Genomic DNA, 22,872 nt, shown 5'->3' on the forward strand with positions numbered 1-22,872 from the left:
CCATTTGTTTGTTGATGGGCACTTAGGTTGTTTCCAACTCCTTGCTATTGTGAACAAAGCTGCAATAAACATGGCTGTGCATATATCTGCTTAGATGTCAGTTTTGTTCTCTTCGGGGTGTATTCCCAGTAGTGGAATTGCTGGGTCAAATGGCATCTCTATTTTGTCTGCTTCTTCTTGATGGCATCCTTGGAGCCAGCATATATCATTTTGCTCCTAAAGGGTGCATACTTAGGGGCCCAAAAGATAAACACCAGGCCCTCCTTCTTGCTCTCCTTGGTCTCATAGGTTACATCATACAGGTCTTAGTTGCAGTGTCTGTCTGGCAGCATTTTGACAAAGGTGGCATAGGGGTCATCGACAGTCTGTCCTACATCTCCAACCAGAATCTCCTTGCCCACCTCCAGGATGGTTTTCTTCTTGTCCTCACTCAGTCAGCAGAGCACACTGCCTTCTTGTACTACTTTACCTCCTCTGGTGGTGATGATTTGTGTACCTTCATGATGTCACTGAACACCTCGATTACACCATCAGAGATAGCCACACCAGAGGCCATGTTTCTGGAAGTGAAAAAGATATGGCAAAGGGAGCGAAAGAAGACAAGAGCTGCCACAGCTGCTGCCTGGACCCAACTGAATGGGGCCTCTCCCAACCCCTTCCGTTTAGTATCAGTATCGCTTTTCTTAAAATGGGAATAAACGTGGATACCTTCCACACAATCGGCCAGGCAATCAATTTCCACATTTCTTGGCATAGATCGGTGAGTGTACCAAGGGCTGTTTAAGTGTACCAAGGGCTGTATCTGTCATTTGGAACATATCAATTGGTATCTAATCAATTCCTGAGGCCTTAGATTTTGACAGTGACTTTATTGCAGCATGAACTTCTCTCTTCCTTACCACTGGCTCTTGATCATATGATATTTCCTGAAACATTTCAGTGTTGGTCAGTTCTTTTAGGTACAGTGTGTACCCACTATCTTCTTTTGATACCTCCTGGATAATTCACAATTTCATCTATAACATCTCTCAGTTTTACAACTCAAGGCTTGAATTTGTATTTCAGTTCTTTCAGCGTGATAAATGCCAAGCGATTTCTTCCCTTTATATCTCCAATTCCAGTTCCCTGCATATTCCATTATAATAGCTTGCACTGTCTTCTTTAACTGTCCTTTGAACTCTTCTATTAGCATCTCTTCCCTTTCTTTTGAGTTCTTGATGCTCCAGTGCAATTTTCTGGGTTTCTTCTGACATCTATTTTGATTTGTTGTATTTTTCTCCCTTTCTCCTCTGTCTTTGTAGTGACCTTGTTTTCTCTCTATGGATGATATGCTTAATGTCATTCCACAACTCATCTATCTGGTCTTCAATCATTGGTGTCATTTTTTATGATCATGAATTGGTATCATGACTGATTTAGGTGTCAACATAAATGTGATCATTAAGATAATCTGAATAAGTATAAACTATTAAGTAATCTTTTATTCTCCGTACTTTTCATCCCTGGTAACTAAGCTAGAAGGATTCTCTGTGTGTAATCCTATCTTTAGCTTTTTATAGTAGTGGTCTTATACAATATTTTTCTTTTGAAATGGACTTATACTTTGGATATGTTGTAAGGAGGCACTATTCCTTGGAGAGGGACATCATGCTTGGTAGGGTGGAAAGACAGCCCAGGAGGGGAAGGCCCTCTATGAGGTGGACTGATTCAGTGACTGGGGTAATTGGGATGGGCATATTGGAGACAGTGAGATTGGCACAGTACAGAGCAGAGTTTAGGGCTGTTGTATATAGGGTCGCTATGAGTCGCAAGTGACTTGATGGCACATAACAACAATAAAACGATATATATTATATATAACTATACATATAATTCAATTTAAGGTATTCTTGCTTTGTGTATGTTGTTGTTATTATGTCCCATCGAGTTGCTTGCACAACAACTATGTTACAACAGCTATGTACAACAGCCCTAAACTCTGCCTTATCTGGTGCCAATCTCACTATCTCTGACACACCTACCCACATTACCCCAGTCACTGAATCAATCCATCTCATCGAGGATCTTCCTCTCATGAGCTGTCTCTCCACACTTCCAAGCATGACATCCTTCTCCAAGGACGGGTCCCTCCCTGCAACATGTCCAAAGTATGTCAGATGAAGCTTCAGAATCCTTGCCTCCAAAGAGTAGCCCGGCTTCACCCTCTCCAGAACAAACCTGTTCGCTTTCTTAGCAGTCCATGGTATATTCAATACTCTTCTCTAACACCACAGCTCAAAGGCATTAATTCTTCTTCTATCATCCTTAGTCATTGTCCAGCTCTCTGATGCATAGCAAGTGAAGACCATGGCATGTATCAGGCACACCTTCATTTCCAGACTGATATCCTTGTACTCCAGTACTTTAGAGAGGCCTCTAACCACAGAATTTCCCATTGCAATAAGTCTTTTTACTTTCTGGCTGCTGGTGCCAAGAGTGTTGACTGTGGAGTCAAGCAAACCAAAACTGTGAACAATCTCAATGTCGTCACCATCCATTATAATGCTGCTAATCGGCCCAGTGGTGAGAATCTTTGTTTTCTTGATATTGAGCTTCAATTCATCCTGAAGACTGCAGTCCCTGACCTTCCACAAGTGCTTCAGGTCCTCCTCAGTTTCAGCAAGCAGGGTTGTGTCATCAGCATAATGCAGATTGTTGATGATTCTTCCTCCAATCCTGATGTCTCATTTTTCCTCATAGAGCCCAGCCTCCAGATAATCAGTTCTTCATAAAGATTGAAAAGGTTTGGAGACAGGATACAGCCCTGGTGTACACCCTTCACAATTTTGAACCATGCAGTGTTTCCCCGCTCTGTTCTGATGACTTCCTCCTGGTCCAAGTATAGGTTTCACACGCTTTGTATATAGAAACACTTTATTTCTATCAAAAAACTTTCCTGATGAAATGAACTTGACGTCAAGCATATCCATTTATGTATTATATATGAAAACACTGAATCCACAAAACCTTTTCTCAAATATGTTAAATGCTACAGATTGCACTTACAACTGCAGTAGCAAGTTCTTTAATCTTAAGTGGTACAAAATACAAGTCAATGTGGGGACACAATGTGAAATCTGGAATCACTAATCACTACTCTGTTGGGAGATGTTCCGCTAAGCCAAAAGTAGCAGCACCTCTGCAACCAAGAGTCCCTGAGGAGCAAGATTCCAAATCTCTCTCACAAGATGTTCTCCAAGCAGTTAAAACAGACAGAGGGAAAGCTATGAGTTGTTTCTGACTGAATAACAATGACTTGAAGTTGCTGACTAATAAATTTTATGATACATAGAATCAATTATAATTTTGCAAAACAATATTATATTTAGAACCAGTGGCATTTGCAATTATGGTTAATCAACTTAAAGGTAAGTATTTTTTAATTCCATTTTTCAATTGTTAAAAAAACCACCTTACAGAAAATATATCAATATTGAATTAACTGAGGTGGTGCTTTGATTTGTTAAGATTTACAATTTCTTCAGGTATAAATTACAAGTAAAAAGTCAAACAAATAGCAATTTACTGGAAAGATACGTGCACTCAGATCTATGTTAATTTTTTAGATTTTCCCCAGAAATACCAAAGTATATCAAGTGTTAATTTAATTGGGTATATAAAGTCGTACTGGGAAACCAGATATATGTATGTAAAATGAGAAATAAGGAAAAATTCTGCATACATTTAAGCATTTAAATGCTCAGAACAGATAACATTCAGTGTGAACTCTAGAAAATGTTAATCTATATCCACTCCCTTTTGGCATTAGCATGCATGTAAAAACTGGACAAGGAAAAAAGTAAATAAAAGAAGACTCAATATCTTTGAATAATGATGTTGGCAGAGAATGCTTAATACATAACCACAGACTGCCAGAAAGGTGAGAAAATGCGCCGTGCAGTTTGTACAGCCAGAGTGCTCTTTAGAAACAAGGGCAGCAAGACTTCAACTCACTCCCTTTGGGCATGTTATCAGCAAGGACTGGTCCCTGGAAAAGGACTTTATGCTTGGCAAAGTAAAGGGACAGCATAAAAAAAGGAAGACTTTCAACCAGATCGACGGATACAGGCTATAACAAGTGCTCAAACAGAGCAACAACTGTAATGATAGTGTGAGCCTGTGTGGCATTTCTGTAAGACACAGGGTCCCTGTAAGTCAGAAATGATTCAATAGCATCCAATAGCAGCTGTTCTCATGAAGTATCAGGAGGGAAACCGATATAGCAATTATTTTTCATTATTAGAAATACTCTTTTTCACTCCTCTCAATTGCTTATAAGCTGAAGTTAAGCACAGTGAAAGAGTAAATTCCATTCATGTTTAACGGATATGCTGATGATACAGGCACCTGACATTACACATGCCTGGGCCTATTCATCTGCTGGGTGTATTGTTTACCAACTGAATCCAGCAGGCATGCAGTGTCTATTAATCTAGTAAGTATTCCAGGAAAATGTTTTGAAACTGATAGAAGATGATTATGGGGATAGAATTTGAAAGCATTACTGCAGCCATAAAAAAGACAGAGAAACCACTTCATAAACACTGGAAATTGGTAAATGGAGAACAACTACTGTCCCTTTACTTTCATTTCTGTCACTTAAATCAATTCCTAAGTGTCTATTAGGCTAGGAATAAATCATAAAGTCTCAAAACAGAAATGGTTTTTAGTTTAGACATCTAAGTCAAGTCAAACAATTCTGGTTAAAATGTGAGCTATTCTATTTTATAGATTATTTTTTTTTAGGAAAAGTGATTTTAAAACATCATTTTGATCACTCCAATGCCAAATCATTCGGAATAAATAATTTATTTTTCATGTAAGAACTATTTACATTTAAATAATCTTTTTAACAATGTGTTACATTAATAAAAACCATGAGGAATTCTAAAAAGTAACATAAGATAGTTACCAATTTTTAAGGGTATACTTCTATGCACTCAGCTTATGCCAAACCCTCTATCGTAGGTATTATTACCCATTTTAGAAGCAGGTAAAAGTAAGGATGCTGACCTTAAGAAAGCTATTTGTATGAAGTTAAATAGCTAATTACCAGAGAACCCCAATGTGAACATCATAAGCGCTTTTTTCTTTCCACTGCGCTATGATGTCCAATAAAACCATCTTTCTTAGAAATCCTTTGTCAAGGTTATTACAGAAAAATCCACCTCTCCGTCCCAGCATAGTGAGCTCTATGTGACCTAATCCATGGAGAGGTGTGCTGCTAATCCAACGGCAACACCAATCTGGAGGTTTAAACCCACCGTTGGCTCCGAGGAAGGATGGACACCCCCTTCTGTGTGATGTAAAGCCTCTGAAAACCCACTGGACAGTCCATTATGAGTCAATTCCAATTCTACGACAATGAATTGAGTTGTTGCCCCAGCATAACTAATACCATCGTAAGGTATGAGATGCTGAATTGATATCTTTTATTTTTTTATTAAATTTTATTAGTTTTAATAAACATTTACAGGGATTTTGGGTTTTCATTCCTTCATTGTTGCACCATTCTCTCTACCCTCCTCCCCAGTTTGTTCTTCTTCCCCTGCCATCCGAATGTCTGTTTTAATTGTCCAATTGCCACAGTGCTTGTCAAAGTCAGTTCTGATTAATCTCCTTTGTCAGTGTGTCCTTTGCCATTCCCTATCACTTCTCCCTGAGAGAGGCTTCACCCTGATTCATAAGGAAAAGGGGATGATGTATTCTCTTAGCTACTTCCTGCTGAAAAGGGATGCTGTGGGTGGGTTTCAGGGTGAAGATCTTCTCTCACTACTCTAAAGGGCCCCTTTGGCAGTAGGAAACACATAGACTATTATGGAGATTGATTTTGGAGTTTAGATGCACTGTTATTAATTGTGCTTAGCCGTACATGTTCATATCCTTGAAGATGTATCATGGGGGTGTTGCAACCTAGAAGACACAAATTTAACTAACAAGTTATAAGTACATGAGTCAAAAATTATGGAAAAGTGAAAGAAAAGATTCTTTCATTGTTTTACAAACCCTCCCCCAGGTCCCCTCCACCATGGAGCCATCGCTCTAGACTCCTGTGATGACAGAAATACCTAGTCACATATCTCTTTTAAACAGTTTTCTCCCTCCTCTGTTTCAGTGCAATATACATTATTGAACCCATCTTACTCAGTCTCACCCCAACCCCGAGGTTAGTCCCATTCTACAACAGTGGCATCATGTAATATTTGTCCTTTTGTGACTGGGATATTTCACTCAGCATAATGTTCTCCAGAGTCAACCATTTTGAATAATATTGCATGTGTTCCTTGTTTTTCAATGCAGCATAGTATTCCATTGTGCGAATATACCACAGCTTCTCTAGCCATTCGTTTGTTGATGGGCACTTAGGTTGTTTCCAAATCCTTGCTATTGTGAACAAAGCTGCAATAAACATGAGTGTGCAGAATTGATATCTTTTAAACAAGAGGTGGGGAGACCAACTTTCTTTCTTTTTTTTTGCCAATTTTAAATACATCTTTATTTGAGACATTGCATTTTCCACTTATAATACAGTGATAATAAATTGCAATGTTAATTCCTTTCCCTATACAAATTCCATATTCAAGTATTGAGAATGCCCAGAAATCTGGTCTAGCAGTTTAGACTTTTCAACTGCAGTGTGCTACAAATTTGGGTCCTTCAAAATTTAATTGTGGGACAATGAATGCTATAAAGTATGCAGACTGGTTTAATAAATCTCTTCAATGGTGGGTCCAGAAGAGGAACCACCAGATGGAAGAGTTCCACCACCAGGGAAGCCACCAGGCATGCCTCCGGGCATGCCTCCAGCACTCTGGTACAGCTTGGTGATGATGGGGTTGCTGACCCTCTCTAGTTCCTTCTGCTGATGTTCAAATTCCTCCGTTTCTGCAGTCTGATTCTTATCAAACCAGTTAGTAATTTCATTGCACTTGTCAAGGATCTTCTGCTTGTCCTCGTCATTGATCTTGCCTTGAAGCTTTTCATCTTCAACTGTTGCTTTCATATTAAATGCGTAAGACTCAAGGGAATTCTGAGAAGACACCTTATCTCTTTGCTTCTCATCTTCAGCTTTGTACTTCTCAGCCTCCTGGACCATTCGTTCAATGTCTTCCTTACTCAAGTGGCCCCTATCATTGGTGATGGTAATCTTGTTTTCTTTCCCAGTGCTCTTGTCAACAGCAGAAACATTAAGGATACCATTGGCATCAATATCAAATGTGACTTCAATCTGAAGAACACCACGAGGTGCATGTGGTATCCCATTGAGCTCAAACTTGCCAAGCAGGTTGTTATCTTTGGTCATGGCACGCTCACCTTCATAGACCTGAATGAGTACACCAGGCTGGTTGTCAGAGTAGGTTGTGAAGGTCTGTGTCTGTTGGTAGGAATGGTTGCATTCCACTTGATGAGGACAGTCATGACTCCACCAGCAGTTTCAATACCAAGAGAAAGTGGAGTGACATCCAGGAGCAGCAAATCTTGAACATTTTCAGATCTGTTTCCAGACAGAATGGCCGCCTGGACAGCTGCACCATAAGCAACAGCCTCATCTGGGTTGATGCTCTTGTTCAACTCCTTTCCATTGAAGAAATCCTTAAGAAGCTTCTGAATCTTGGGAATTCTGGTAGAACCACCCACCAGGACAATATCATGGATCTGTGACTTGTCTAGCTTAGCATCCCTCAGAGCTTTCTCCACAGGGTCCAGAGTGCCACGGAAAAGATCAGCATTCAATTCTTCAAAGTGGGCTTGGGTAATGGAAGTATAGAAGTCGATTCCCTCATACAGTGAATCTATCTCAATACTGGCCTGGGTGCTGGAAGAAAATGTGTGCTTTGCACATTCACAAGCAGTGCGGAGGCATCTGACAGCCCTCTTGTTTTCACGGATGTCTTTCTTATGCTTGCGCTTGAACTCTGCAACAAAATGGTTGACCATTCTGTTGTCAAAGTCTTTTCCACCCAAGTGGGTGTCTCCAGCTGTAGACTTGACCTCAAATATCCCATCTTCAAGACTGAGGATTGACACATCAAAAGTGCCACCTCCTAAGTCAAAGATGAGCATGTTCCTTTCAGCACCAACCTTTTTGTCTAGACCATAAGCAATAGCAGCAGCAGTTGGCTCATTGATGATTCGGAGGACATTGAGGCCCGCAATGGTTCCAGCATCTTTGGTAGCCTGGCGCTGAGAGTCATTGAACTAGGCTGGTACAGTGACAAGAGCATTGGTAACAGTCTTCCCAAGGTAGGCTTCTGCAATTTCCTTCATCTTTGTGAGAACTATAGAGGACACCTCCTCTGGATAGAAACTTTTGGTCTCTCCTTTATATTCTACTTGGACCTTGGGCCTGCCTGCATCGTTCACCACCATGAAGGGCCAGTGTTTCATATCAGACTGCACAACAGCATCATCAAATCTCCAACGAGACATCTGGCATCAAATACTGTGTTAGTAGGATTCATTGCAACTTGATTCTTTGCCGCATCGCCAATCAATCATTCGGTATTGGTAAATGCTACATAGCTTGGGGTGGTCCGGTTGCCTTGCTCATTTGCAATGATATCCATTTTCCCATGCTGGAAGACCCCTACACAGGAGCAGGTGGTGCCAAGATCAATGCCAACCGCAGGGCCCTTGGACATGGTTGCTTAGTGAAGGTCCCAGGTGGTGGAGGGGAAGAACCGTACCTCAAGTCCACCGCTGCGCTAAATGAGCAGACCAACTTTATTAATGTAGTTCTTACTTGCCGTTTAGTTGAAACCAATTCATAGCTGACCCTTCAGTGGGTGGAATAAGACTGTCCATCTTCCTGCCATTGAGGATCTGGTGGATTTGAACTGCCTGCCCGTGCTAGCAGTGCAATCCCTTACCCACTATGCCACCAGAGACAGGGAGAGAGTGAGGTAGGCAAAGAGAGAGCCAGCAACTGGAAGAACATCTTTAAGTGTGTGCAGGTAAAGAATCAACTCTGTGTCCTGTATTTCTGAGGACATGTCTCCTTGTCCTCTATGCAGGAATATACGTATCAGTAAAGGCTACTGTCTAAGCATTCTAACTTGCATTCTGATTTAGGGGAGTGGGGGAGCTGTGTGCATCTCAGGAGTGGCCCTGTGAGCTAAGCAAAGGTGCTGTGATGACAACAAATCCAGGCTCAAAGGTACTGCCTGCAGGCATGTGCTTTAGGCCTGGGAGAGACAATCAAAGGTTTCATCAAGATGATAACAGATGGCTGATCAGGTTCATTCAAGGTGACTGGAATTGTTCTATTTAAAAAAAAATCCTGAGTCGCAAGCAACTCAATGGCACATAACAACAACAACAACATCATAAAGAACAATTCCCCTGTTGAACAGACCAAAGATGGGCAGCTTCCTAACCTGCTGTTTCAGTGTCTGCTAATGGGCTGAGGAGTCTGTGATTCTGAAAAGGAATGGACAGATAATGGTTGATGTTAATCAGAAGTAAATCTGCCAGGTGTGCCTCACACTGTCTCATATGCATATCGGCCTGGGCATAATAAATCACTAAATTTAAAAGGCATGAGGCAGAGAAGGCAAGGCATGCACCAAGTGCCTTCTGGGGGTCCCTGTGGGGCCACAGGATAGAGACAGGCAATTCTCTTTCTCAGCATCTGACACAGAAGCACACCTCCTGTGTTGAAGAGGTGGAGACATCAAGGCTCTCTGGACAGACACAGACACAAAGTCAGAAGCTGATAAAGTAAATTAGGAGGCGATGACTTCTTAGCAGAGCAACAGGGCCAGAAGAAAGAGTATGGTAAAAGTCAAGAAAAGTGAATGAGTCAGATGATAAATCACAATAATAGTTACTGGGAGGCAAATAGCATAATTTCCATTCTTCTTTTTTACAGTCGGCAAAATGAGGCAAGAAAAGTTTAGCAGTTTCTCATGCATCAGAATGCTAACACTGAGGAGCTGAGATGTCAATCTGAAGATTTCTGACCGCCAAACCAATGCTTCTTAATCCAGACAGACAGACAGAGGTAAGTCACTTCATTGTGAAATAACAAAACTCGTTTTCCACAGTTGCCACTGAGTCCATTCCACCTTATGGCAACGTGTGGTGTACCGGGCCAGACTGGTGCTCCACAGGGTTTGTGGTGGCAGATCTTTCAGAAGAACATCACTAGATCTTCCTTGCAAGACCCCTCTGGATGGATTCAAAGCTCCAACTACTAATTAGCATCCAAGTTTGTTAAATTCTGCACCATTCTGACAATCTTAAGTCTATTCTATGTTGCTTTTGTTGATGTGTACCATCAAGGGGGAACTGAAACAGGTTTTCAGAGGCAATAAATAACATGAGAGGAGACTATCCATCTTACTCTCTCAGAGTGGCTGGTGGATTTGAACCGTGTTCTTTTTCTAGCTTGGAGATAGTGAAAGAATAGGCAGTTAAACAGCATCAGAGGGCCCTATGATGCAGGCTGGTGGTCCAGAAATATTGTTGTGTGCCTCTAAGCTGACCTAGCTTAACGGTAGCCCTACAAGACACAGTAGACTTCCCCATGGCATTCTCTATACAGTAATCTCCACTGAAGCAGGTCATCAGGATTTTTCTCTAACAGGACTGATGGTGGGTTTAAGCCTCTACCCTTTTAGTTAGGAGACAAACATGTAATCATTTTCATCACTATTTGTTGTTTTTATATGCTATCGAGTAGCCTATGATTCACAGTGACCCAGTGTACAACAGCTCTGAACCCTGTCCTATCCTGAGCCAATCTCAGGACACATCTACCCCCTCCCCCAGTTACTGTGTCAATTCATCTCATCCAGCATCTTCCTCTCCTGCGCTGAAATTCCACCCTTCTAAGTATGATGTTCCACTCCAAGGACTGGCACCTCCTGTCCATGGGCTCAAAGCATGTTAGACAGAGCTTTAAAGTCCTTGCCTCCAAGGATCAACTTATTTTTACTCTCTCCAGGACAGATCCGTTTGTTCTCTTGGTGATCCATGTTCAAGATTCTTCTCTAGCACCACAACTCAAAAGCATCAATTCTCCTGTCATCCTTAGTCACTGCCTAACTCTCTGATGCATAGCAAATAACTGCAATGATAACTGGAACTAACTGGATCAGGGCTAGACTGACATTGTTGCTTTTCAGCACCCTGGAGAGGTCCCTGACAGCCGACTTTTCCTAATGCAGTTCATCATTTGATTGCCTGACCTCAAAATCACTTGAAGGTATTTTTGGTTTGCTTTTATTTTTTTTCTTAAAAAAACACAGACTTTACAAACTGCTCCATCTGTCCATCTCTTTCTAAGTCAACCAAATAAAAAGTATTTAGCTACCTCTTTCACGTTATACAAACTACAAGTCAATGTAGACCAGGCTCAGCTTTCCTTCAAAGTCAGCTTCTAAAGAGACCTGAAAGCAAGAAGCAGTCTCTTCTTCATCTGCGGACATGGCGTCTACTCCTGCCTGCTAACCAAGCCAAGTCCTAACTAATACCTATCCCTCTAATGTGTTGCAATGGGAAAGTCTGCTGTTAGCGACCTCTCTAAAATACTGAACAACAATGGTGTCACTCTGGAGACTAAGGTGTGACTGATAGAGGCCATGACCTTTGCAATCACTTGCTATGCATCAGAGAGCTGGAAAATGACTAGGAAGGATAGATGAATTGATGCCTTTTAGCTGTGGTGTTGAAGAAGAGTATTGAATATACTATGGACTGCTAAGAAAATGAGCAGGTTGAACCTGGAGAGTGTTAAACCAAGCTGCTCCTTAGAGGCAAGGATTCTGAAGCTTCATGTGACATACTTTGGACATGCTGCAAGGAGGGACCTGTCCTTGGAAAAAGACTTCATGTTTGGAAGAATGGAAGGACAGCACAGGAGAGGAAGATCTTCTACGAGGTGGTTTGATTCAGTGACTGGGTTTATGGGGGTAGGTGTGTCAGAGACAGTGAGACTGGCACAGAATAGAGCAGGGTTTAGGGCTGTTATACATACGGTCGCTATGAGTTGCAGGTGACTTGACGTCACATATCAACAACAACAACAACAGCAAATCAGTCCCTCAAAGACAAACAAACCGTAATAACAGTCCTCCCATTAGTGTCCAACCTGTAAATAATAACAAGAGCTACTACTAACACTGCAGACCTAAACATCTCCCTTGAAAAACTCCAGCATCTCTCAGAAACTCTCCAATGTCTCTAGAAAATATTGCAACTCAGCTTACTGTAGTCCATGATTAAGTTGACTCCTACACAGCAGTTGAATCACAAAACAAAAGCCTTACTCTATTAACTATAAAAAATTATAGTCTCTGCCTGTTTCAAAAAGAAAACTATTGTTTCTGTAAACTAACACCTTAAATAGACAATCAGGGACCGACTGGTAACCAGGAATTCCCCCTTGGCTATTCTCCATCCTAACTCCCTTTCTAGTCATTATTCTTTTTTATAAGTCTTGCTCCCTATTTTATAAATCTCTTTCAGAAATTTTTAATAGACCGCCTCACCACCATCACCCGAGCAACTGCCCAAGAACACGTGAAAATGATCCACCTGTATCAGACCTTACATGAAACCAACCCCAGCTCCCCAGCATTGTCCTAATTCAACAGAAAGGAGCTAATTTTGCCCCTAATCATCACCTCCCACTAGAGTCTAAAATGGAGGAAGAAGGTCAAGGATATAGCAGTTGCCTGATCATGCCTTGAGAAATTTGATCACATCTAAGGCAGCCAGATCAAAGAGCAGACCAGACAATGGATCCTAATAAGATTCAGCCTGATCACAAAAGTCCTAACCCAAGTTAATTAACAGCCCCAAATTCCAAGAAAAATACCATCTTCCCTGCTCCTCCCATTTTCACCTTCTCCACTGCATTCAGTCACTTGAGTTCCCTCTCAGACCATGAGGTGGCGGGGAAACAACCCACAGACTGCTGAGCTCACCTAAAGAGTTTCTGATTGAATAGTTTAGGGTGGGGCTTGAAAAGCTGTTTTCTAGCCTGCTGCATGCTGTAACCAGTAGGTGGTGACACACTGCACTAAGAACCACTGTTAGGCAACAATCAACTTTCACTTCAATGTTTTGAAGATTTCCTTTTTCTCACTTTAGTCTACCGTCTACTACAGTTTACTATTTGTGGAAACACTGTATATCCTTTCTTCCATATTCTAACCCAGGCTAGCTATCCTCTGGGATATTTAAAATTATCTTTGAGATACATAAAATACAAGGTGTGCTAAGTCACATTTTTAAAAAAGAAGTTATACATTATTAATGGCAATGTAAGCATTTTTCTAATGGTCAAGGGTCAACTTTAAAGTTTCCACTATTTACTTCAGCTGAGTGATACCAGTCAATAGCCTATAATTATTCACAGCACAAAACTCTTTGGACTAAATATGTTCTCTAACTTTTCCAACAACATTAGCAGAATAAAAGATAGGAAAAAAAAGACTAAATCTTTACATTTCATCTTTGCAATTTTTACATGATTTTTTTAAAGCAAAAATAATACTTCTTAGATGGATAAAAGGCAATCACTGTTGCTTGGTAAAAAGATCCAAAGCTAAAGAACTAACATGATAAAGTTTGACTTTTTGGTTGGTTTGTCGCTTTTTTTTGGTGGTATATGAAACAAAGCATTTGACATTCCAACATTCATCATATGCACAATTTAGTAACCTTCACTTAACATTGTGTTCAACCACTAACCACACTTTTCTTAATTTCTTCTCTCACTCATATCACACTCAAGCAAAACTCTGCTGAAGATTATCCAGAAATGACTGCAACAGTACATTCACAGAGAACTACCAGAAATACAAGCTGGGCTTAAAAGAGGCTGTGGCACTAGAGACATTATCACCAAATTCAGATGGATCTTGGCAGAAAGCAAAGAGTATCAAAGGGTTATCTATCTCTGTTTCATTGACTATGTGAAGGCATTTGACTGTGTGGATCACAACAAATTGTGGTTTACCTTGAGGAGAATGGGAAACATAAAACACTTGATTGTGCTTACGTGAAATCTATACCTAGACCAGGAGGCAGTCCTCAGAACAGAGCATAGTTCAAAATCAGAAAAAGAGTGCATCAGAATGCAAAGATTCTCATCACTGGGCCAACTGATGGATAGAGAAGAGATTGAGGTTGTTAACTGTTACAGCTTGCTCAGCTACACAATCAACACTTTTGGCACCAGGAAATCAAAAGACGAATTGCATTAGGTAAATCTGCTGTCAGGGACCTTTCCAGAATACTGAGAAGCCACGATATCAGTCTAGAGACTAAGGTATATCTTATCTAATCCATGGCCTTTGCAATTGTTATGCATTAGAGACCTGGACAATGACAAAGGATGACAGAGGAAGAGTTGATGCCTTTGCACTGTGATGCTGGAGAAGAGCCTTAAAGATACCATGTACTGCCAAGAAAACATATAGGTCTGTTTTGAAGAGGGTCAAACCACCATTCTCTTTGGAGGCTAGGATTTTGAAGTTCTGTCTTATATAATTTAAGCATGTGGCCAGAAGGGATGGATACTTGGAAAAGGATATCATGCTCACAGGGATGGAGGGACAGCATATGAAAGGAAGACTTTGGATGAGATGGATTGATATAGTAACTAGGGTAATGGAGGAAGGTGTGTCAGAGTCAGTGACTGACTAAGGACAATTCAGGGTTCAGAGTTGTACACAGGGTTGCTATGAGTTGCAGGTGACTCAACAGCACATGACAACATCACCACCACCACCACCACCACTCTAAATGAGTTTTTAGTTGTGTATGTGTCTAAGTCTTCCTTTCTCTCCCCACTGCCCAGCTTTGATAACCACTAATAAACTTTTGTCTGTATAAACCAATTGATGTCAAGTCACTCCTGACTCACAGTGACCCTCCACTGGGTTTCCTTCCATGAGAAGGAGTCTGCCTATCTTTCTTCCAAGAAGTTGCCGGTGGATTCAAACCATTGGAGATGTACAGCCATTTGGCTAATGGCCTAACATTATGGACTATGTTGTTGTGCTCGCTGGGACTCTCCATACTTGCGATACAAGGCCGTTTATGTGAGTGAGAGCAATCAATTGTTGTCTGCTTTTTTCTCAATAATTAAAATGTATTGTTGTTGTGTACTTCAAGTCATAAATGACCCAGAGCTGACCCTCCAGCAGTTTTTCAGATGCAGTATATCACTCTGCAGGAGACTGCCCATTCTTCTCTCAAAGAGCAGCTGGTGAATGCAAACCACATACCTTTGGGATTGCAGTGCAGCTTCTTAGTACTAAGACACCAGAGCTCCTTTAGAGTTATAGTTATAGTGCTTTTTTTTTTTAAACCCAAGCACCCATTTCTTGAGGTATGTGTTGAAACTGATTCATAGATGATCCTTTATTGAATTTCTGAGGCTGTTAATCAAACATCCCCTCTTTCTCCTTCAGAGCTGTTAGTGGATTAGAACTGCCAAAGCAGTGTCATCTTTGGGCAACAAGCATAAATTCCTATGAACTACACCGGCAGAGCTCCCTTTCTTAGATTTGGTAGAAATTTAGCATTTTATGATCAAGAAGAAGTGACATTTCATCATCAGGAAAAAAAGGTAGATCTTCCAGGAGCTGGATCAACACAGTGAGTGCAGTGATGGATTTAAGCACAGCAGGGTCCATGAAGATGGCAGAGTGAGCAGGGTCTTGTCCTTCTGTGTGAGGATCACTGTGGGTGAGAGCTGACTCCACAGCTCCTAGCAACAACAGTCACTTGTGTGCATCAGCAATACCTGGAGACCTTGTCTAACAACCATCACTCCAAAATCACACCTCAAATACAACCTAGGATTCAGTATTTTAAGAAGCAACGAGGGTGTTTCTGATACATGAAAATCCCTGTCTTCTCCTGTATCAAAGTACATGAGATTAATTAAAAGTATGGTTACAACGTAGATTCTGAGTCAGTACTTCTTGGGTAGAACCTTGAATTCTCAGCAGAAGTTTAAACTGGAATGAACTGGTTAAAAGCTCTTACCAAAATGATTTTCTTCCAAGATCATTTTAAGCCCATAAACATGAGTATTAGATCTCAGTGTCAAGTTTTCTAGCATTTAGGACTTTGGGAAACATTGTTTTTCTGGTTTTATTTTCATTAAAAGTCATTTGCTTTACAAAAATAGAAGTCTATTTAAAACAAAGAATAACAGTTGAAATTATATTCAGTTGTGTGCTGGTTATTTTTAATTACCTGAAATTCTTACTGAAGGTAGCTCTTGAATATATGCTTTTCAATTCTTTCATATCTTACAAATTATATGTACGTCTCACTTTTCTCCTACTCATACATGCAATTTGTCTATTTTCAGGTGATTTTCCATAGGCAGGACAAAGGCAAAATTCCACATGTGAAAGTGAAAAACAGAAAGACAATTCACTGTCATTGAGTCAAGTGTGACTCCTTGAGACTCTGAATCTATAGGAGTTTCAAGGTTATAAAGTTTTAGGGGGAGACGCTGTTCATCTCTCCCTTGGAGCTGCTGCTAAATTGCCAGCCTTTGGGCAAGAGCCCAAAAGCAATGCACTAAGTCACTGGTGCTACTCAGAAGAGCAGAGAAAAAGAAGAAAATTAAAACGATCGCTGTACCTCATAATGAAAAAACTGTAGCCAGAAGCAAAAGAGGTCTGGCTTATTTTTTCACAGTTTACCAAAATCTCTCTCTCTAAAGTGTTCCTGCTTTTCATTTACTGATAATTTCATCCAATATTTCCCACTTCCGACAGCTATGGGAAAAGTCTTAAGCCATACCTCCAATCATCTGGATAGAGTCAAGACCATGGTTAGCCCCAGGGTGCCCTCTGTGGGCGACACTGAATGGTAGCCCAGAGGTCCTGGTGATGATGAGGTCTCATGAATGAGAGTGGCTACCTGAAAGTGGGATGTTTTCTCCCATCCATCTTTGGTGTCTCAGGCCAGCCACAGAGGGCATGAGTGACAGAAGGACAACAACACAATGTTACAGGCTGGCAGGGGAAGGACATGTGAGGATCCCAAAGTGCCAGTATGCCAATGGGGGAATTGAGAAGTCAGGGGAATGAAAAGAGTAGGGCAGATGGAGGAAGAGTGGAGTTCTCTACTAGGGAGGGCAGCAGGGAACACAAAATCACCTTCCAACACCCCAAGTCCCTGGGGGCTCTGCAGCGGTGGAGAAGGGAGACCTGTCCTCACACCTTCTGACACACAAGAGCCCATTGCAGCAGTCACATCAATCCACCTAGTTGAAGGTCTTCCTCTCCTTCGCTGACCCTTCACCCTTCCCAGCATCATGTTCTCCAAGGAATAACCTCTCCTTGCAACATGTCCAAATATGTGAGGGAAAACCTCCTCATTCTAAGAGCACTCTGGCTGCACCCTCTCCTAGACATAACTGTTTTCTTGGCTGTTCATGATGTTCAGTGATCTTCTCCAACACTACAGCCCAAAGGCTATTTTTTTTTCAAAAAGAAAAAAGAATTGCATAGCTACAGAAGTTCTCAACTCTGCCAACACTGCAGACTTTGAAATTCTCATTCACCATTGACAGCACTGTTAAAGGGTTTGGTTTACTACCTCAATTATTACAGAACTGTGGCCTTGACAATAACAGAGTAAAACGTATCTTTAGAGTTTTTATTTCTTCCTTTTTTTCTAAATAGTATTGCAAATGAAAGGCTCATTGACAAAATATTTTAACATCAAGTACAACTAATACTACTTAGAGATACAAATGTATTTTGTAGCTGACACATTATAACATTTTTTATTTCATTATTTTTTATGTGTACCATCAAATCAGATCTGACTGATACAGGAGGAGATTGCCCCTCCTTCTCCAGCAGAGCATCTGGTGGATTTGAACCTCATACTTCTGGGAATGAAGTACAGCAGCTTGTCACTAGGCCACCAGAATAACCTATTTTAAAATTATAAATTCGAAATCACATGTCAATGGTTTACATTATAATATGTATTGGTGATGAGTAAAGTAAATTAAAAGTATTTACTATCTACCTGAGTTTGAGGGTGCAGTACTTAAAACCTTTACTGTTAGCTAAACAAATTAATTTGAACAAGCCCAAGTTTTTCCAAGGGGTAAAAAAAATCTGGTGAACTGTTCCCAAAAAAAGATTATAGACAAGGAAATCCCATAGGGCAAATCAATTCCACCATATCAGATTGCTAGAAATGAAGAATTAACTCTTGTTGTTATGTGCCGTCGAGTCATTTGCGACTCATAGCGACCCTATGTACAACAGCCCTAAACCCTGTTCTATCCTGTGCCAATCACATTGCCTCTGACACACCCATCCTGATTACCCCAGTCACTGAATCAATCCACCTCACAGAGGCTCTTCCCCTCCTGTGCTGTCCCTCCACCCTACCAAGAATGATGTCCCTCTCCAAGGACCTGTCTTTCCTTACAACATGTCCAAAGTATGTCAGACAAAGCCCCAGAATCCTTGACTCCAAGGAGTAGCCTGGTTTAACCCTCTCTAGGATGAATCTGTTTGTTTTCTTGGCAGTCCAGGGTATATTCAATACTCTTCTCCAGCACCACAGATCAAAGGCATCAATGCTGCTTCTATCCTCCGTAGTCATTGTCCAACTCTTTGATGCATAACAAGTGATTGCAAAGACCATGGCCTGTATCAGGTGCACCTTAGTCTCCAGAGAGACACCGTTGCTCTTCAGTACTTTAGAGAGGTTCCTAAGAGCAGACTTTCCCATCGCAATACGTTTATTTCCTGGTTGCTGGTGCCAAGAGTGTTGACTGTGGAGCCGAGCAAACTGAAGCTTTGAACAATCTCAATCTCTTCGCCATCCATCCTGATGCTACCAATTGGTCCAGTGGTGAGAATCTTTGTCTTCTTGACCTGAGCCTCAGTCCATACTGAAGGCTGCAGTCCTTGACCCTCTGCAGTAAGTGCATGAGGTCCTCCTCAGTTTCCGCAAGCAGGGTTGTGTCATCTGCATAACGCAGGTTGTTGATGACTCTTCCACCAATACTGATGCCACATTCCTCCTTGTACAGCCCAGAGTCATGGATGATCTGTTCTGCAAACAGATTGAAAAGGTATGGAGACAAAATACATACCTGATGGACCCCCTTCTTGATTCTGAACCATGTCGTGTCTCTTTGCTCTCTTCTGATGACTGCCTCATGGTTCAAGTATAGGTTTGTATTAGCACAATCAAATATTCTGAGATTCTCATTCTTCTGAGAGTCAGCCACAGCTTGTTGTGATCCACACAGTCAAAAGCCTTTGCAGAGTCAATGAAGCACAGATAGACATTCTTATGGTATTCTTTGCTTTTTTGCCAAAATCCATCTAACATCAGCTTTAATATACCTAGTACCACAACCTCTTCTAAATCCAGCCTGCACATCTGGCCATTCTCTGTTGACATATTGTTCCAAATGTTTTTGGATAATTTTCAACAGAATTTCCCTTGCATGGGATATTAATGGTATTGTTCAATAACTTCCACACTCTGTTGGGTCACCTTTCTTTGGAATGGGAACAAATATTGATCTTTTCCAGTCAGTCGGCCAGCTGGCTGTCCTCCAGATTTCTTGGTACAACTTAGTGAGCACATCCAGGGCAGTGTCTGTTTGTTGAAATATGTCAATTGGAATGCCATCAACTCCTTGAGCCATGTTTTGAGTAGCTTACACATTACTGGAATTCCAGAATGGGAAGAGGAAGAAACTGCTAAGTATTTGCTCAAAGAAAACTTCCCAAATATTACCAAAAAAAGGAGAACATAGTCCAAAAGCTGAGTAAAGTAGAAAAGAAACAGACCCCACCAAAAAATATTATGACATATCATAAACAAATATAATCATATTATAGACAAAGAAATAAAATAACCTTTGAAAAAATACCGAAAATTACCTCCAAAGGAGAACATATATGACTAAGCTTCAGTTTGTTAGCAGAAATGATGTAGCAAGTAGACAATGTGATGACATATATGAAAAACTGATACAAAATACATTACCAACCAACCAAGAACTCTATACTCTGCAAGACTGACTCTCAAATATGGCAGTAAACTTAGGATATTTCCAAATAAATAGAAATTAAGAAATTTGTCAGAATTGTTGTTGTTGTCATGTGCTGTTGAGTAAAAATCAACTTATAACTTAATTGTCCAGCAGGTTTTCTGAGGCAGTAAATTAAATGGGAAGAGATTGAGCAGCTTATAAACTCAAACTATAAGCCATAACCCAATCTCATAAAAGTATTAAATGGAGTTACTTCAGCCAATAGTTAACCACAGACAACAAACTGAAATTAATATACAAAAAGACACTATTCAGAAACTGATTCAGATATACCAAATATTCAAACCAGTCTTTCCGGGCACTTATTATGTATCTGAGAGCTGAATAATGTGTAAGGATGACAGAAGAAATGATGTATTTCAGTTGTGATGTTGGAAAAGAGTACTGAATATCCCATGAACTGTCAAAAGTGCAAACTTAGAGAGGATGAAGCCAGATTTTTCCTTGTAGACAAAGATGGTCAAGCTTTATCTCACTATTTTGTACACGTTGTTAGGAGAGGCTATTGTCTGAAAAAAGGACATCAGGCTTGGAAAGGTAGAGGGGCCAGCAAAAGACAGGAAGACTCTCAATGAGATGAACTGATACAGTGTCTGTGGCAATGGGCTCAAATGTGTTTTGGATGATAAGGAGGTGCAGGATAGGACAGTGTTCAAATCTATTGTTCATAGAGTTGCTGTGGGCTGTACTGGATCCAACAGCACTTAACAACAACAGAGGCAGTTTTTGAGAGAATTCTCTCTGTTCTCCAAGGTCTGCAACAATGTGCCTTGGGGGGCAGCGAGGTAAATAAGGACAACAAACAACAAGCAAAAATTAGGGAACCAGAGAAATCAGTGTCTGAAGTATAAAACGATGGGATAGGAAATGTAACAGAATTTCTAAAGGGACAGAAAGTCAAGGAAATAATTTCTTCAGTCAAGATGAACTGCTTTAGCTTGGGAATAAAATAGTAACCTCCAAGAAATTAACAAACCATATCAAAATTAAAAAGAGGAAATTCATAAAGACTTAATTAACACCAAAACATGATAACTGTTAAGCCAGGTATTAACAAGAATTGCACCGAATGGGAATGAGTGAAACATACCAGTCAAGAGAAAAGAGTACCAGGACAAATTAGAAAACATGATTCATCAAATTGCTGTCCACAAGAGCCACATCTTAGTCACAAGGACAAAGGCTGAAAATTCAAAAGTTAGGAAAAATATATCCAACAAACAGTAATTTAAAAATGACTAAGCTTCAATATTAATTTCTGACTACATTGACTTCAACACTAGCAAAGGAAAGAAGGAAAATATTTTATACTGATCAAAGGGTCAAATGAACAAGCAGATAGCACAATAATTAATATCTATCATCCAATGGCAGAGCCATAAGATATAGAACTCAAACCTTAACAGACTGAAGATAGAAATAGACAACTCTACAGTAATTGTAGGAAAAGTCAACATATCTACAACGAAGGATTGAAGGCATAGAGGGGGGAAAAAACAAACTAAAAAAGATGCAGAAGTACTAAATAATTCAATTAACCAACTGGAACGCTCTACCCAAGAAAAGCACAACATATATTCTTCTTCGGTGCATATGGAACAATCTCAAGAATAGACTGTGTGTTAGGTCACAGAGCACATCTAAATAAATTTAAAGACACTGAAATATTACAAAGCACGTATTCAGATCAGAATGCTATAAAATTAGAAACAAGGAGATCAGAGAAAAATATCATGAATAGGGAAACTAAATAACATCCTGCTTGACTACTACCAAATAATGTTGTTGTCATATACCAATGAGTTAGGACTGACTTATATCTGACCATTCTGCAGATTTTCAGAGATAGCAAATCACATAGGAGAAGACTGCTCATCTTTTTCCCATTGAATAGTTAGTGGATTTGAACTAGGTGTGTTTGGGTTAACAGCACAACTCCTTACAACCAAGCCACCAGAGACCCCTACTGGGTAATAAAAGAAAGTAAAAAATAAATAAAAGTCTTGAAACAAATGAGAATGAAAATATAACAGAAAATTCTCCTGGATATAGCAAAAACAGAACTCCGAATCCAATTTATAGCAATAAAAATACACATCAAAAAAGAACAAAAAATCAACACTTTAATCTAACATCTCTAAAACTTAGAAAAAGAACAATAAGCAAACTCTACAGTCTCGAGAAAAAAGGAAACAATAAAGAAATGGAAATAAAAGAAATAGAAAAACAATATAAAGTATTAACAACACTAGAAATGTTGATTCTTCGAAAGGATTAAATAAAATTGACAAGCCCCTGGAAAATCTAAAAAAGGAAAAGGGGAAACAACATAAAGAATGAAATGAGTGATATCAAAACAGAAATGACTGAAATAAAAAGGATAATAATGGAATAGTAGGAACGGTTATTCCCCAATAAAGTTGAAAGACTAGAGAAAAATGGGCAAAGTTTTACAACTTCACTGTCTACCTAAACTAGCACACATGTAAAAAATGTTAACAGATCCATCACAAAAGAAGAAAGTTAGCAGATCATAAAAATACTCCCAACAAGAAACAGTCTTGAGCCAGACAACTTCACAAATGAATTCTCCCAACCATTCAGAGAAGAGCTGACAGGAGTCCTACTGTTGATGGGTTATAAAATAGTGCAGCTGTTACTCAAAATTGTTTGGTCTTCTTGAGAAAGTTGGGAATAAAAATACCATTTGATCCAGAAATCCTACTACTTAGGTGTATGTCCCAAAGAAGTAA

At 40.1% G+C, this 22,872-nt stretch overlaps 1 pseudogene; it reads right to left on the reverse strand.

The window, feature by feature from the left end:
* Window positions 1–6,745: 6,745 nt before the first annotated feature.
* On the reverse strand, window positions 6,746–8,681 carry LOC102852396 (annotated as a pseudogene).
* Between the last annotated feature and the right edge of the window lie 14,191 nt (window positions 8,682–22,872).

Source organism: Elephantulus edwardii, unplaced genomic scaffold (genome assembly GCF_000299155.1).
Source record: "Elephantulus edwardii isolate Elephantulus edwardi_28Jun2011 unplaced genomic scaffold, EleEdw1.0 scaffold00097, whole genome shotgun sequence".
Taxonomy (NCBI): domain Eukaryota; kingdom Metazoa; phylum Chordata; class Mammalia; order Macroscelidea; family Macroscelididae; genus Elephantulus; species Elephantulus edwardii.